The sequence below is a fragment of the Anomaloglossus baeobatrachus genome, chromosome 4 (genome assembly GCF_048569485.1).
Source record: "Anomaloglossus baeobatrachus isolate aAnoBae1 chromosome 4, aAnoBae1.hap1, whole genome shotgun sequence".
Classification (NCBI taxonomy): domain Eukaryota; kingdom Metazoa; phylum Chordata; class Amphibia; order Anura; family Aromobatidae; genus Anomaloglossus; species Anomaloglossus baeobatrachus.
In genome coordinates, this window is record NC_134356.1 from 696,190,204 (window position 1) to 696,204,890 (window position 14,687).

The 14,687-nt window shown below is 44.5% G+C and overlaps 1 long non-coding RNA gene and 1 pseudogene across 4 annotated transcripts in view; both read left to right on the plus strand.

Moving 5' to 3' along the window:
• The window catches only part of LOC142304402 (uncharacterized), a 510,057-nt gene that overhangs the window by 403,261 nt on the left and 92,109 nt on the right, over window positions 1–14,687 (plus strand). The window lies entirely within an intron of this gene.
• Window positions 6,193–7,127, plus strand: LOC142301222 (olfactory receptor 11L1-like; annotated as a pseudogene).

Below are 14,687 nucleotides of genomic sequence, written 5' to 3' on the forward strand. Positions count from 1 at the left end.
GGGCAGGTGAAACAATGTATATGCATGAAGTTAATGAGTGACCCCGGTCCTGGTGATTGTGACTTTGTCTTTTTGTGACATATTGCAGTTCAGGATAGTTATAAATTGAGGAAGATATTATTTTCTTTTACTAAAATCAGATATTTGATGAAAATTTTTAAAATTTTGCAATTTTCAAATTTTAATTTTTAAATCAGAGCGTTCTGTCACATAAAATTGTTAATAAATTAGATTTCCACATCTCTACTTTACATCAGAGCAATTTTTGAAACTAAATTTATTGAGATCAGGAAGTTAGAAGGGGTCAAAGTTCATCAACAATTTCCCATTTTTTCAACAAAATTTACAAAATCATTTTCTTAGGGACCACATCACATTTAACACTAGAAGTCCCAGAGAGGGGTTATTTAACATTTTTACCTTTGGAACCCAGAGACAGGTCGAATGACCTGAAGGATTTTACCTAACATCCGATAATCACTGACTTTTGTTCTGTAATTAAGGCTATTACTGTCGCACCACAGGAGATTGTTGTTTTCCATTGAGTTTAGCCATTTAGTTTCTAGTTAGTTCTATTCAGTTTATTGTATGTCATTTGACCCTCTTTCCGGACTTAAGGGGGGAGCTCGAAATTTCTGGGACTTTTAGTGTTAAAGTGACTTTGAGAGGCCTAGGTGTCAGAAAATAACCAAAAATGACACAATTCTAAAAACTGCACTCTTCAAAATACTCCAAACCACATCCAAGAAGTTTATTAACCCTTCAGATGCTTCCCAGGGCCTAAAGGTACCATCACACTAAGCGATGCTCCAGCGATCCCACCAGCAACCTGACCTGGCAGGGATCGCTGGAGCGTTGCTACACGGGTTGCTGGTGAGCTGTCAAACAGGCAGATCTCACCAGCAACCAGTGACCAGCCCCCAGCCAGCAGCAACGCGTGGAAGCATGCTCCGCTTGGTAACTAAGAAAAAATATCGGGTAACCAACCCAATATTTACCTTGGTTACCAGCGCACACCGCTTAGCGCTGGCTCCCTGCACTCCTAGCCAGAGTACACATCGGCTTAATTACCCGATGTGTACTCCAGCTACGTATGCAGGGAACAGGGAGCCGGCACTGACAGTGTGAGAGCGGTGGACACTGGTAACGAAGGTAAATATCGGGTAACCAAGGTAAGGGCTTCTTGGTTACCCGATATTTACATTGGTTACCAGCGTCCGCAGAAGCCGGCTCCTGCTGCCTGCACATTTAGTTGTTGCTGTCTCGCTGTCACACACAGCGATCTGTGCTTCACAGCAGGACAGCAACAACTAAATAATGGCCCAGGACATTCAGCAACAACCAACGACCTCACAGCAGGGGCCAGGTTGTTGCTGGATGTCACACACAGCGACATCACTAGCAACATCGCTGGTACGTCACAAAGTCATGCCTCAGCAGCGATGTTGCTTAGTGTGACATGGCCTTAAGGCAATGTGGAAAAAAAAAAGAAAAAAATATATATAATTTTACCTAAAAATGCTGCTCTAGCTCCAATGTATTTATTCACTTTTATAAGAAATAACACAACAAAATGGAAAACAAAATGTGTTACCCAAATTCTTCTGAACGCGCTGTTGCACAAATGGGAGGGCTCGGAACAGAAGGAGCAATATTTGAATTTTGCAACACAAATTTATATGAAATAGATTGCGGGCACCGTGTTGCATTTGCAGGGCTCCTAAGATACATAAACAGCAGAGACCTCTCATAAGTGACCCCATTTTGGAAACTAGACCCCTCAAGGATATTATCTAGGGGTACAGTGAGCATTATGAACTTGAACTCAGAGATACTTTACAGAATTTGATAACATTAGGCCGTCATATTGAAAATTTTCCTTTTTTTCACAAAAATGTTGCTTTAGCACCAAATTTCTCACTTTTTAAAGAGGAAACATCAAAAAGCGGACCCCACAGTTTATCCAATTTCTTATGTGCACAGGGCTACCCAAAATGTGGCCAAAAGCCACTGAACAAAAGGTAGGGCTCAGAATGGCAGGAGCACAATTTGAATTTTGGAAAAGTTGACAAATTGCGGGCACCATGTCACGTTTGCAGAGCCCCTAGGGAACCGATACAGCAGAAACCCCCACAAATAATCCCATTTTGGAAACTAAACCCCTCAGTGACTTTATTCAGGGGTATAGTGAGCATTTTGAATCTACAGGTACTTCATAAAAATGTTGCAGTAACACCAAATTTGTCACTGTTAGGCTATGTGCCCACGATCTGGCTACACCACGTCTAGTACACAGTGTCAGCCCTCCTATAGAGATGCGAGTATTGTCCACAGGAGAACGCAGTTGAACTTTAGCTCTATTCTTCACCATTGAGAACACTCTCATCTCCACAGCATAAATTGACATGTTGCATCTCAGGTCAGTTTATGCTGCAGAGAAAAGAAACACCATGGGCAGGAGAGTTCTAAATATCCTTCCACTTTACTTGTAGTGCACCACGGGGCCTATGGGGTTACTTGTCACCTGGCCAGTGGTTTTGTAAGGTTGCTGTGACTCGCCTGACCTGGCTCCATGGCCCCGTCGGCTACATGTAAAAGACAGACAAGCAGGTGCAAGATGTAAAGGGGGATGGAAGGAGGGTGTGAAGGGTCCCTGGGAAGTGTGTCACCTGTTGCAGTGGTGACTGGGGTCTCCGCCTCCTCTGCCGCTGACCCTTCCTGCGATTTTTACTCTCCCAGGAGCAGTGTTGGATGGGAATGGGGGATGCTTTGCAGCGCAACCCGTGGTGTGCAGCCAGGGATTAACCACCACTGCGAGATGTTGCTCTCCTCCGGTGCTGATGTTAACACAGCTCACATAGTCAAACTCCCCACAGGTGGAGCGAGCCCCAGGAAGGATGAGGGCGATGGGGACAGCTGATGGTGCCGAAGCACAGGGCGGTGGCACCGGCAATGACAAGGAAAACACAGTTGCTACGGTTCAAATTTATTTTTATTCACAGCTCTTAAAGCTCCTCGGAGGTGCCGCTTTCCGCCGCTATAGATGGTCTCCAGCCGGTTCCAGATTAATTGGATGCAATCACCAGTGTCTGTGGAAATGTGTGAGACCTTCCTCTTTGCACTGACACATGCTTCCCCGTAGCCTGAAGCAATTTAGGGACCCTGCTGTCGGTGGTAAGTGTCCCGTCCCATGTGCAGGTGATGTGGGTCCTCACCTTGGGGCCTGGCTGTAAACCCGACCCTGAATCCTATATGTCGCTGTGCTCCGGGAAAGTGGGTAGTAGGCGATGGGACATGAAATCCCCATTCAATGCAGATGTGTTAAAGTCCATGAAGGTTTCCCCAACCGAGGGCTCTGCACCCTGACTGCGCTGGCACTGTAGGAACAGTTAGGCTTGATCTCAGCTACCAAGTTCTTTCCTCTGTCTCACTATCTCCACCGGCTGCCTCTCGTCCTCTTCCAGTCTGGCTGGTTCTAGCAGGACAAGCTCTCAAGCAGCACTCTCTCCAGCGACTGTGTTGTACAGAGTCTCAGACCTTTCTGACTAGATTCAGTTTGTGTGTTTCTCACTTCACTCTGTGCCCCCACCCTTGGTATGACTTAGTGGCTGTTGCCCAGGTAACCTGAAATTCCTCAGACTGTCTAGCTTCCTGTGTAAGTGGTGAGTCATAGCTAGATGTTTTATAAGTAAGAAAACAACACCAGCGATTAACTCCTTAATCACCCGAGTCCAAGCATCGCACTTTGAATGAAAAGCAATGCCCTTTAGCAACTGAAGCCTCAGGGGCGCCATACACTTGTACTGCACAACACAGCAATATGGACGCAGTGAAAACACTCTGCGTCCAAAACACTGCAAACGCTGATCGTGGGCACATAGCCTAAGAAGTTAGGATGGATGGATGGATGTCAAACACATATATAATGTCCAACCCCTGCATATTATAAGCTGGCACCCTTTGGTGACTTTTATGTGTCCCTAAAGGGTGCTTAGAATTGTATTTAGCCAAAAAATAAATAAATAATTAAAAAAAAGACGTTGGGTCCCCCCATTTTTGATAGCCAGCTAGTGTAAAGCAGATGGCTGCAGCCTGCAGACCACATCTGGCAGCTTTGCTGTTAATCCAAAATGGAAGGCACCACTTGCTGTTTTTTTTTTTAATTATTTATAAATAAATAACTAATTAAAAAAAGTAGCCCCCCCCTCTCAAATTGGATTACCAGCCAAGGTAAAACAGACAGCTGTGGTCTGGTATTTATAGGGTGGGAAGGGCGATGGTTATTTGGCCCTTCCTAGTCTAAAAATAGCAGGCCACAACTGCACCAGAATCAGCACATCCATTAGATGTGCCAACTCTGGTGCTTCTCCCCAGCTTAACCCGTTGCCCTAGTGCTGTGGCAAACAGGGTACTATAAGGGGTTGATACCAATGTCACCTGGTGTCAAGCCCAGCAGTTAGTGATATCACGGTGTCTATCAGATCCCCGAATTCACTAACTGTCAGTAACAAAAAATATATGACAAAAAAAAAATTATTTGAAAAAAACACGCCCAAATACATTCCATCTTTCACCAATTTTATTGAAAAGAAAAAAAAATCCGGTCCACAGTAATCAACTTTGGAGGTCCCATAATGATTCTGGACCTTCCAGAATATGGGGGACACGTTCACGGAACATATCCCCCATTTTCTGGACGTTCAGACTCTCCATGTGAGATGTGGGGATGCTATCCCTGGGTCCACAGCATGGCAGTGTGAGCTGCATTAAGCTTAGCATCACTGAATGCAAGAAGCCAATTTACAGCTGCTGCCTGCACATGCGGCCAACATCTTTTGAGAAGGAGGGGGAGGGATTGCTGGGATCAACACTGCATCAGGTAATGGGGACACCAAGGAATACCGGCATGGTTATAGGGGGTGACCTGGCTGGACCTGGGAAGAGTTTTCTGTTACAACAGAAATCAGAAGAGGAGGATGAATGCCCCCGACGTGCCACTAGTGCGGCTGAAATCTTGGAAGATCGATAACTGGTTGGAGGGGGGGATCTTTGGCGACACCGAGGGACCAGAAGGGACCCGGGGAGAAGATTTATCTCTTATCTGACATGTTTGATCATGCCAGGTGGGCGATAAATCATTTTTTACTGGTGTCGCCATATACTGTAACGTGATCATCTTTATATGGCGTATACCGATGATCAAGTGACCGGGGACCAGAATAAAACGGCCGGAATCACGATCTCCAGGATCTCAAGTACCCCCAATAGCTGAAACCCCGGAGATTTCCTGATGCTAGGAGGCACTATTCACTTTTTTTCTGCCGTTGTAAAATGGAGGATCAGAATAAGTACTCTTTACTACCACCGTTTTAATCCGACAGCTGTTGTAAAGGGGTTAATAATACAATAGAATTACAATAAAAGTGTGTGAGGCATTTTACTATTCTTAAGGTAAAATATCTGGAAACATTTACTAACTCTATTTTAGTTTTATTAATCTTTGAAATCAATGTTATAATAAATCTGACTGTTCCCACCAGAGACCATTAGTGAAATCTCCGCGGCTTTGGTTACGGCGTCTTCGTAAGATTTTCTCTATAAAACGGAGGCCCAATAATAATCTTATGTCTGGTGCATTTTCAGTCAAGAAGACATTATTTTGCTTTGTTACACAAAGAAGAATCAAAATCCTCTGGTCTTAATCTTCCTCTTGACTATGTACCGTGAATGCATATATATTTCTCGCATAAGAGACATTTACTAATCGGCCATTGAATTATTTTCCAAAACTTTGAAGAATCTCTAGTTGAAAAAAAATCTTTTTTCTTCAGCATTACAGAATTCATTATAATTATTAGGGTTTTTAATGATTGCAGTGTGAAATATTATACTTAAACTTTGTCAAATTCACTTTCATATATTTGCAGTTAAGATATTTTGCACATTTATATATTTATTTTATTATACAAAATTTTAATATTTTCCCTAGAAAGGTAGGCAGAATAACATTTTTATAATTCAGTTTTTTTCTTTAGACATATTTGAAACATTTCTATTTTAGTTTACTAATCCTATATTGTACTTTTGTATTTCAGTTCCAGAAAGAATCCTATTATCCAAATTAAACAAATTATTCGTAACATTTCCTGGGTTTAATGTTTATCTTCTATTACAATATTCCTCCCCCAGAATATGCCGTTCAACTATTCCAACACAGTAACTGAAATTGTGCTGTTAGGATTTCAGAATTTACAAAGTTTTAGAATTTCTTTTTTTCTTCTCCTGTTGATCATCTTTTTTGTGACTATATGTGGAAACCTCCTGATCATTCTGGTGGTGTCCTCCAGCCGATCGCTCTACTCTCCCATGTACTTCTTCCTCACGCAACTCTCTTCTATGGACATTTTACTCACTACCACCATCGTACCCAACATGCTCCACATTGTATTGTATGAGGGAAGTTCTGTATCTTTTATTGGATGTTTGATACAATTTTTTTTTTTTCAGCCTCAGAAACATTAGAATGTCTTCTCCTGGCCGTCATGTCCTATGACCGGTATCAGGCCATCTGTCACCCTCTACACTACACCTCAGTCATGACTTTCTCATTTTGTATAAAAGCCGTTCTCTTGTGTTGGGTGATGATATTTGTTGTTATTTTGGCTCTTTCCATAACCATGAGTTATTTGTGGTTCTGCGGACGAAACATCATTGACCACTTCTTCTGTGATTTAGATCCAATCCTTGAACTTTCCTGCTCAGACACATTTCTCATGAAAGTAGAAGACATGATATTGGCCGTACCCTTTGCACTGTGTCCCTTTACCGTGATTATGGTTTCTTATGCTTATATTATCACCACCATACTGAAGATCCCATCTGTGACCGGACGGCAGAAGACCTTCTCCACCTGCAGCTCTCACCTGGCGGTGGTGTCTTTATATTATGGGTCACTTCTCAGTATCTATTTATTTCCAAATGCGGAAAATATTAAGAAGATTCTATCTATGCTCTACACTGTTATAACTCCCCTTCTCAATCCTATGATCTACAGTCTAAGTAATAGAGATATTAAGCAGGAATTTCAAAAGCTCAAGAGCAAAATATCAAATGCTCTTAAAATGTGATGATTTTTTGCTTTGTCTTAAATGCCCATCAAGTACAGCAGATAATTAGATTAGCAACCAAGGGATACATTCTACAGCAGAGATGAGCAAATTGATTCTTTGCTAATTGAATTCAAGTTAAATGTTAGAAAATTCACTAGATACAGTGAATTAAAACAATTTGCAATCCAACTTTCCAAAATATTTGCTGCCTTTTTGCGCAGTGCAGAAAATGGCATCAGGAGGAGGAGGCTTCGTGTAAGCGCAGCTGCCTATGACCTTCTAGAATGAATTATAGCTTATGCATCACATGCTATATTGCAAAGCTAATTATTGGACTATCATTGTCTGTATTACAACCATGGCTGTGAATGCAACAGCCATTTTAGGGTGAATCTGGATAAGTAGAGGATGCTATTGCTTAAGAGTAAATTTATGGAGCAAAAGCCCCCCAAAAAATTGAATATACTGTACAGTTATTGTGTGACAAAACACTTGTGAAGAGCAATTACCATTTGTTTTCTTGTAGCCATAAATGTGGAGTTCAATATAATATTACTAAGCCTGTGTTCACATTAAAGAGCTTAAATGGAGCTCCGTGCAGTCCTAGAGGAGTGCAGAATGTTTTGTCTTTTAAGGGCAATTGGAGAATTTGAAATCAAATCTTTGAATCAAATCTTTAAAAAAGATTAATTAAAGCTGGCAAATACGATTGTCAGACAATGTGTCATCTCTAATATTTAACATCATCTATGTTTAAACAGCCCCTTCTTTCTGGTTATCAAAATTAGATGTTTATTAAACCCTAAGTCAAAGATAGAAAGTACCGCACTTTAATTTTAAAGGGAACCAACCAGCAGGATTTTCCTGTATAAAGTACAGGCAGTGTGTGACGCCCTGGCCTATCGTCACAGGGTATTGTGAAACCTGCCCTTCTGCACAGTAGCCACATCCTCCTTGGTTACGGATCCCTGTTCTTTGGTGTTGCTAAGATCAAAGCCAATCAAAACCCTAGGAACACTTGCACCACAGCCGCCAGACACACCATTGGGGGGCCTGAAGGGAATAGGGCCACCCACTTGGGGGGTTGGTAGGGGAAAGTCAGAAGTGTTAGTAAGGAGAAGTGTTAAAAAGGAGAAGAGAAAAGAGGTCAGGAGCTGGGCTCCTTGTAGAATACTAGGTGGCAGACGTTGGTCTGGGCCTGGTAGGAACTGGAACCCTGGTCGCAGGGGATCATGTCAAGGGGCACGGACCTGCCGAGGAGGGCAACCGGCGACCTTGAGCCATCTCCGGGCAGGGGCCAGGGCACGACGGGATACGTAAACCCTAGGCCAGGAAGTAGCTTCATGGATCCTGGTAATTTACCCGACGGGGTGAAGTCTTCAAGATTCATCCCTCACCCACTCCAAAATCGGGGTACTAGTGCAACGAGGGGATAGGACTTTCCCAAAAACACAGTTCATCAAATCCCAAGCGTGAACCCTGAAAGCAAGCTCACTCCGTTAGCCATATGGGTGAGCGGAACCCGACTAGTTCCACACTACAGGGTCCAAACAGTGAAGAAAGTGCCAAGGAAAAGATCACAGGCTAACAAGCAACACCAAGGGCACGGATCCAAGCGTGCTCCCTCCTTGCTGCAGTGGTGCTCAGAAATCTGGTTTACAAGCTGTCGCTGTCAGTATTCTTGGACTGAGTGAGTACGCAGAAACCCTTTCCTCTCCTAACGGCACCCCTTTACTGCCATCACCGAGCCCCAGGGCACAACCCCCTACCCATGGAGGGGTTAAACACCTTGCTGCCATACCACCGCCACCAGGCACTCCCAACAGCACCGGTGGTACTCCATCTTACCACGCACCGTGGGTGGCATCACAAACTTCCAACTACCCGGTACACAATTCCCCCCTATTCACTTCGAGTGTCCGCACGACCCCCCTCCCGGGTCCGGAGACCCCTAAAGCCACCGCGGGTCTGGATCCGAGTGGCTCAGCCGCAGACACAGGGGGCAGTACACCTCCCTTACCTGCGCTAGGATAGGTAATCCAGTCATACCATCAGTTTCCACATTGGATCTTTGATTGTAGAAAATAACTTTCTCAAAGGTCCAGAAATTAGTGAATTCTGTGATTGAGGTTTACAGTGGTGCGGGACTTTGTGGGTCCTCTGTGTAAATTCCTCCTCCTTTGACCTCCTGGCTTGCCCTCTTTTCCTTATTTAAATTTCATGCCATTACTGATGTTGGCCGCGCATGCGCATTGCGATTGTGATGTCTTTATTAAATTTGGGCTGGAGTCAACACATGCGTGTACTTGAATTTATTTTTTTTCACCTGCCCCTGCTACTTATAGTTGTTTCTATTAGAGATGAGCGTTGTTCGAATCGAACCGTTCGCCAATTTCAAATTCAAGTTGTTTTTGGCGATGTCCAAGTCGTTCGATGAACTCAGACAATTTGATTAACGTTCGAGAGTTCAAGGTTATGTTCGATAATGGTTCGATCACCAAAAGCGAACTGTAGCTTTTTACAGCTACATGTGCAGGGAGCCAGCGCTGGCAGCCTGCGGTAAGCTGGTAGCCAGGGTACATATCGGGTATCCAAGCAAAGCGCTTTGCTTAGTAACTTGAGGTGTACCCTGGCTACGTTTGCAGGGAACCAGTGCTGGCAGCCTGGGAGCAGCCTACGCTGGTAACCAGGGTAAATATCAGGTATCCAAGCAAAGCGTATGCTTAGTAACCCGATGTGTATCCTGGTTACCAAGCACAGCGTCGTTACACTGGTCGCTGATCGCTATGGTGATCTGCCTTATTTAGAGCTCACCAGCGACCATGTAGCGATGCACCAATGATCCCTGCCAGGTCGCATCACTCGTCGGATCGTTGGTGCGTCGCTATGAGTGACGGGACCCTAAGCATTTCTATGACTATAAATACAGCTATAAACGCGATGGGTGGGTAGTACAATCACATGTACAGGAAGAGGATTCCTTCTGTTGATAAACACAGAAGTGTGAATCCTCCCGGTACCGCCACCCCTGCTTCCACCTCCCATCCGGCGCCATGTTCGCTCCCATGCAGCACCATGTCCGGACAGGAGGTGGAAGCAGCTGCGAAATCAAAAGTGAACAGTAGAAAAAAAAATATATCATATTCACCTGTCTGCAGACTCCCGACATGTCCACTCCCAGCTCCTCTTCCCAGTACCACCACACCCTGCTCCGGCTGTGTGCAGACTCCCTGGACACGTCCGATGGCTGCAGGACCTGGCAATGATCAGCTGATGCGGTCACCTGAAGGAATCAGCTGACAGTATAAGTGCAGCGGTGAGGCTGGCTTTTTACCGCCCGGACGGCTTAAACTTTCAGCTGCTGCTGTCGGACAGGAGTCTGCACAGAAGTGTGTAGTTTGTTTGTTTTTTTGTACTGATGCATCAGCTGATTGTATAAAAGCCATTTATACAATCAGCTGATGTGTCATGTGATTCAGGCCCTTAAACCTGACATATCATCTGATCGGTATGCCTTCCAGCAACCCGATCAAATGATATTGGATCTGGATTGGACGGTGCGGGACCCTTGACCCAGGATTACTGCGGAGGGGAGTTCTTTATTTCAATAAAGATGGAGTCACTAATTGTGTTGTGTTTTATTTCTAATAAAAATATTTTTCTGTGTGTTGTGTTTTTTTTTATCTGTACTAGAAATTCATGGTGGCCATGTTGAATATGGGCGTGACACCATGAATTTTGGGCTTAGGGCCAGCTTATAATATACAGCTAGCCCTAACCCCATAATTACCAAGTGAGCCACCCGTCACCAGGGCAGCTGGAAAAGTTGGATATAGAGCCAGAAGATGGCGCTTCTATGAAACCGCCATTTTCTGGGGTGGCTGCGGACTGCAATTCGCAGCGGGGGTACCCAGAAGGCTTCCCTATATTTTGGTTCCCAGCTGGGTACAAATAGGCAGCTGGGGGTTGGGGGAAGCCCATAGCTGCCTGCTGTACCTGGCTAGCATACAAAAAAAAGACGAAGCCCAAGTATTTTTTTTGGGTGGCAAAAAACTCCTGCAGCTTCTGTCTGCTCTCCTGCATACACTAGTGAATGGAGCATGCTGAGCCTTGTAGTTCTGCTCCCCCTGTCTCTCCCTCCAGCATACAGTCCTGGATGCAGCATGCTGAGCCTTGTAGTTCTGCAGCTGCTGTCTGCTCTCCTGCATACACTAGTGGATGGAGTATGCTGAGCCTTGCGGTTCTGCTACTCCTGCCTCTCCCTCCAGCATACAGTCCTGGATGGAGGATGCTGAGCCTTGTAGTTCTGCAGCTGCTGTCTGCTCTCCTCCATACACTAGTGGATGAAGTATGCTGAGCCTTGTAGGTCTGCTCTCCCTGCCTCTGCCTCCAGCATACATTCCTGGATGGAGCATGCTGAGCCTTGTTCTTCAGCTGTCTGCTCTCCTGCATACACTAGTGGAGAATGAAGAACATATTAAAGAAGGAAATGACATCAGACTTTTTTTTTTTCAACCGTCTTTAAAAATGCATAAAAACGCAGTGAGCAAAAACGCAGCAAAACGCAGCCAAACATGCATAAAACCGCATTCTTTGATGCGTTTTTTAAGATGCTGCATTTTTGTGCGTTTTTGTGGGAAAAAACGCACAAAAACGCAGCATCAAAAAAACTGCAGTGTGTGAACTTACCGTATGCATTTCTATGACTATAAACGCAGCTATAAATGCAAGGGTTGGGTAGTACAATCACGTGTACAGGAAAAGGATTCCTTGTGTTGGTAAACACAGAAGAGTGGATCCTCCCAGTACCGCCACCCCTGATTCCACCTCCCGTCCGGCGCCATGTCCAGACAGGAGGTGGAAGCAGCTGTGAAATCAAATGTGAACAGTAGAAAAAAAAATATCATATTCACCTGTCTGCAGACTTCCGGGACACTTCTGATGGACCTGGCGGTGATCAGCTAATGCGGTCACCTGACGACATCAGCTGATCGTATAAGTCCAGCGGTGAGGGTTGCTTTTTACCGCCCGGCTGGCTTAAACTATCAGCTGATGCTTTCAGGTGACCACATCAGCTGATTACCGTCGGGTCCTCCAGTGATCGGATGGGAGTCTGCACAGAAGCGTGTAGTTTTTTTTTTTCTACTGATGCATCAGCTGATTGTATAAATGGCTTTTATACAATCAGCTGATGTGTCATGTGATTCAGGTTCTTGGTTTCAGCAAACCAATCAGATGATATTGGATCCGGATTGGACATCGCAGGACCCTCGATTCAGGACTAGAGATGAGCGATGTTCGATTTGAACCATTCGCCAATTTCAAATTTGAGTGATTTTGGGCGGTGTTCGAGTTTTTCGATGAACTCGAATGATTTGCTTCAAGTTCAGCCGTTCAAGTTACTGTTCGATAACGGTTCGATCTCCAAAAGCGTGGCTTTTCACAGTAAGGCTATGTGCACACGTTCTGTATTTGCATGCGTCCTGCATCCCCGGCACAATCCCTCCCTCTTTCCTATTCACCGATCACGGGCGCGGTGCTTTCACGGCTGTCACAAAGCTCCGGCGTCTTTTACTCTTTTGAAAATGGCTGTCACTTCATTATTCAATTAGTTATTCCGTGCTTTCCCCGCCTATTGGCGCCCATGATTGGTTGCAGTCAGACACGTCCCCACGCTGAGTGACAGCTGCTTCACTACATCCAATCACAGCCTCCGCCGGGCGGGTGTATATCGTGCAGTAAAATAAATAAATAAATAATAAAAAAAACCTGCGGTTCCCCCCAATTTTGATGTCAGCCAAGATAAAGCCACACAGCTGGAGGCAGGTATTGTCAGGATGGAGAGCGCCACGTTATGGGGAGCCAACCACCCTAACAGTATAAGCCAGCAGCCACACGTAATTGCCGCATCTATTAAATGCGACAGTCCCTGGACTCTACCCGGATCATCCCGAATTGCCCTGGTGCAGTGGCAATTGGGGTAGTAAGGTTAGGTTAATCATGACAGGAGTCTCCCCGAGATACCTTCCATGATTAACGTGTAAGTGAAAGTAAATAAACATACACAACGAAAAATCCTTTATTTGGAATAAAAGACAGAAAAAAACCTAATTTACCTCTTTATTAATCCCCAAACAACAATCCAGGTCCGAAGTATTCCACACGTTGCTTTTAGCTCTGCTACATGAAGCTGACAGGGAGCGCCGTAGAACACGAGCGCTCTGTGTCAGCTCCACGCAGCAACTAACATTGCTCTCTACTCTATGTAGCTGAATAATCCACTTCTGGATTCTCTACTGCAATACAGAGGTCAAGATTACCAAATCTTCCTATGCTTTTTATTAGAGGCAGTGGCTCAATGGGTAGACATACTGCCTAAGGAGAATTAGTTCACGAGTTCAAGTCCCAGCTGTCCCGGTAAAGAATTTAATTCATTTATAATTATTATTTATTTATAATTATAACTTATTTTAACTATACAATCAGGGGAGGAGCCGGACATCAGCTTTGAGCCGCGGGACACATCTCTAAAATCGGAGCAGTTCACGGAATGAGGCTGTATTGCTCTCTCCTTTCTCTCTTCACTCTCTCTTCTCTCTCTCTTTTCTCTTCTCTCTCTTCTCTCTCTCTTTTTCTCTCTCTCTCTTTTTCTCTTTTTCTCTCTTTTTCTCTCTTTCTCTCTCCCTCTCTCTCTCTCTTTCTCTGTCTTTTTCTGTCTTTTTCTCTCTTTTTCTCTCTCTCTCTCTTTCTCTCTCTCTCTCTCTTTGTCTCTCTTTCTCCCTCTCTCTCTTTCTCTCTCTTTTTCTCTCTCTTTTTCTCTCTCTCTCTTTTTCTCTCTCTTTCTCTTTCCCTCTCTCTCTCCTCTTTGTAGCTGAATAATACACGTCTGGATTCTCTACTGAAATACAGAGGTCAAGAATACCAAATCTTCCAATTCATTTTATTAAAGACAGTGGCTCAATGGGTTGAGCTACAGCCTAAGGAGAACTAGTTCATGAGTTCGAGTCCTGGCCATCCCAGTAAAGAATTTAATTTATTTTTATTTTTAAATTATAATTATTATTTGTAATTATAATTTAATTTAAATATGCACTGAGGGGAGGAGCCAGACATGAGCTGTGAATCACCGGACAAACCTCTAAAATCAGAGCAGTTCACGGAATGAGGCTGCATTGCTCTCTCCGCTCTCTCTTCTCTCTCTTGACTCTCCTCCCTCTCTTCTCTCTCTCTCTTCTCTCTCCTCTCTCTTCTCTCTCTCTCTCCTCTCTCATATCTCTCTCTTTCTCTCTTCTCTCCTCTTCTCTCCTCTTCTCTCTTTCTTCTCTCTCCTCCCTCCCTCTCTCTTCTCTCTCTCCTCTCTTTTCTCTCTCTTCTCTCTCTCTCTTCTCTCTCTCTTCTCTCTCTCTCTTTTCTCTCTCTTTTCTCTCTCCTCTCTCTTCTCTCTCGCTTTTCTCTCTCTCTCTCTCAGACCTGGCGATGATCAGCTGATGCGGTCACCTGACGGGATCAGCTGACACTATAAGTCGAGCGGTGAGGCCGGCTTTTTACCGCCTGGACGGCTAAACTTTCAGCTGCTGC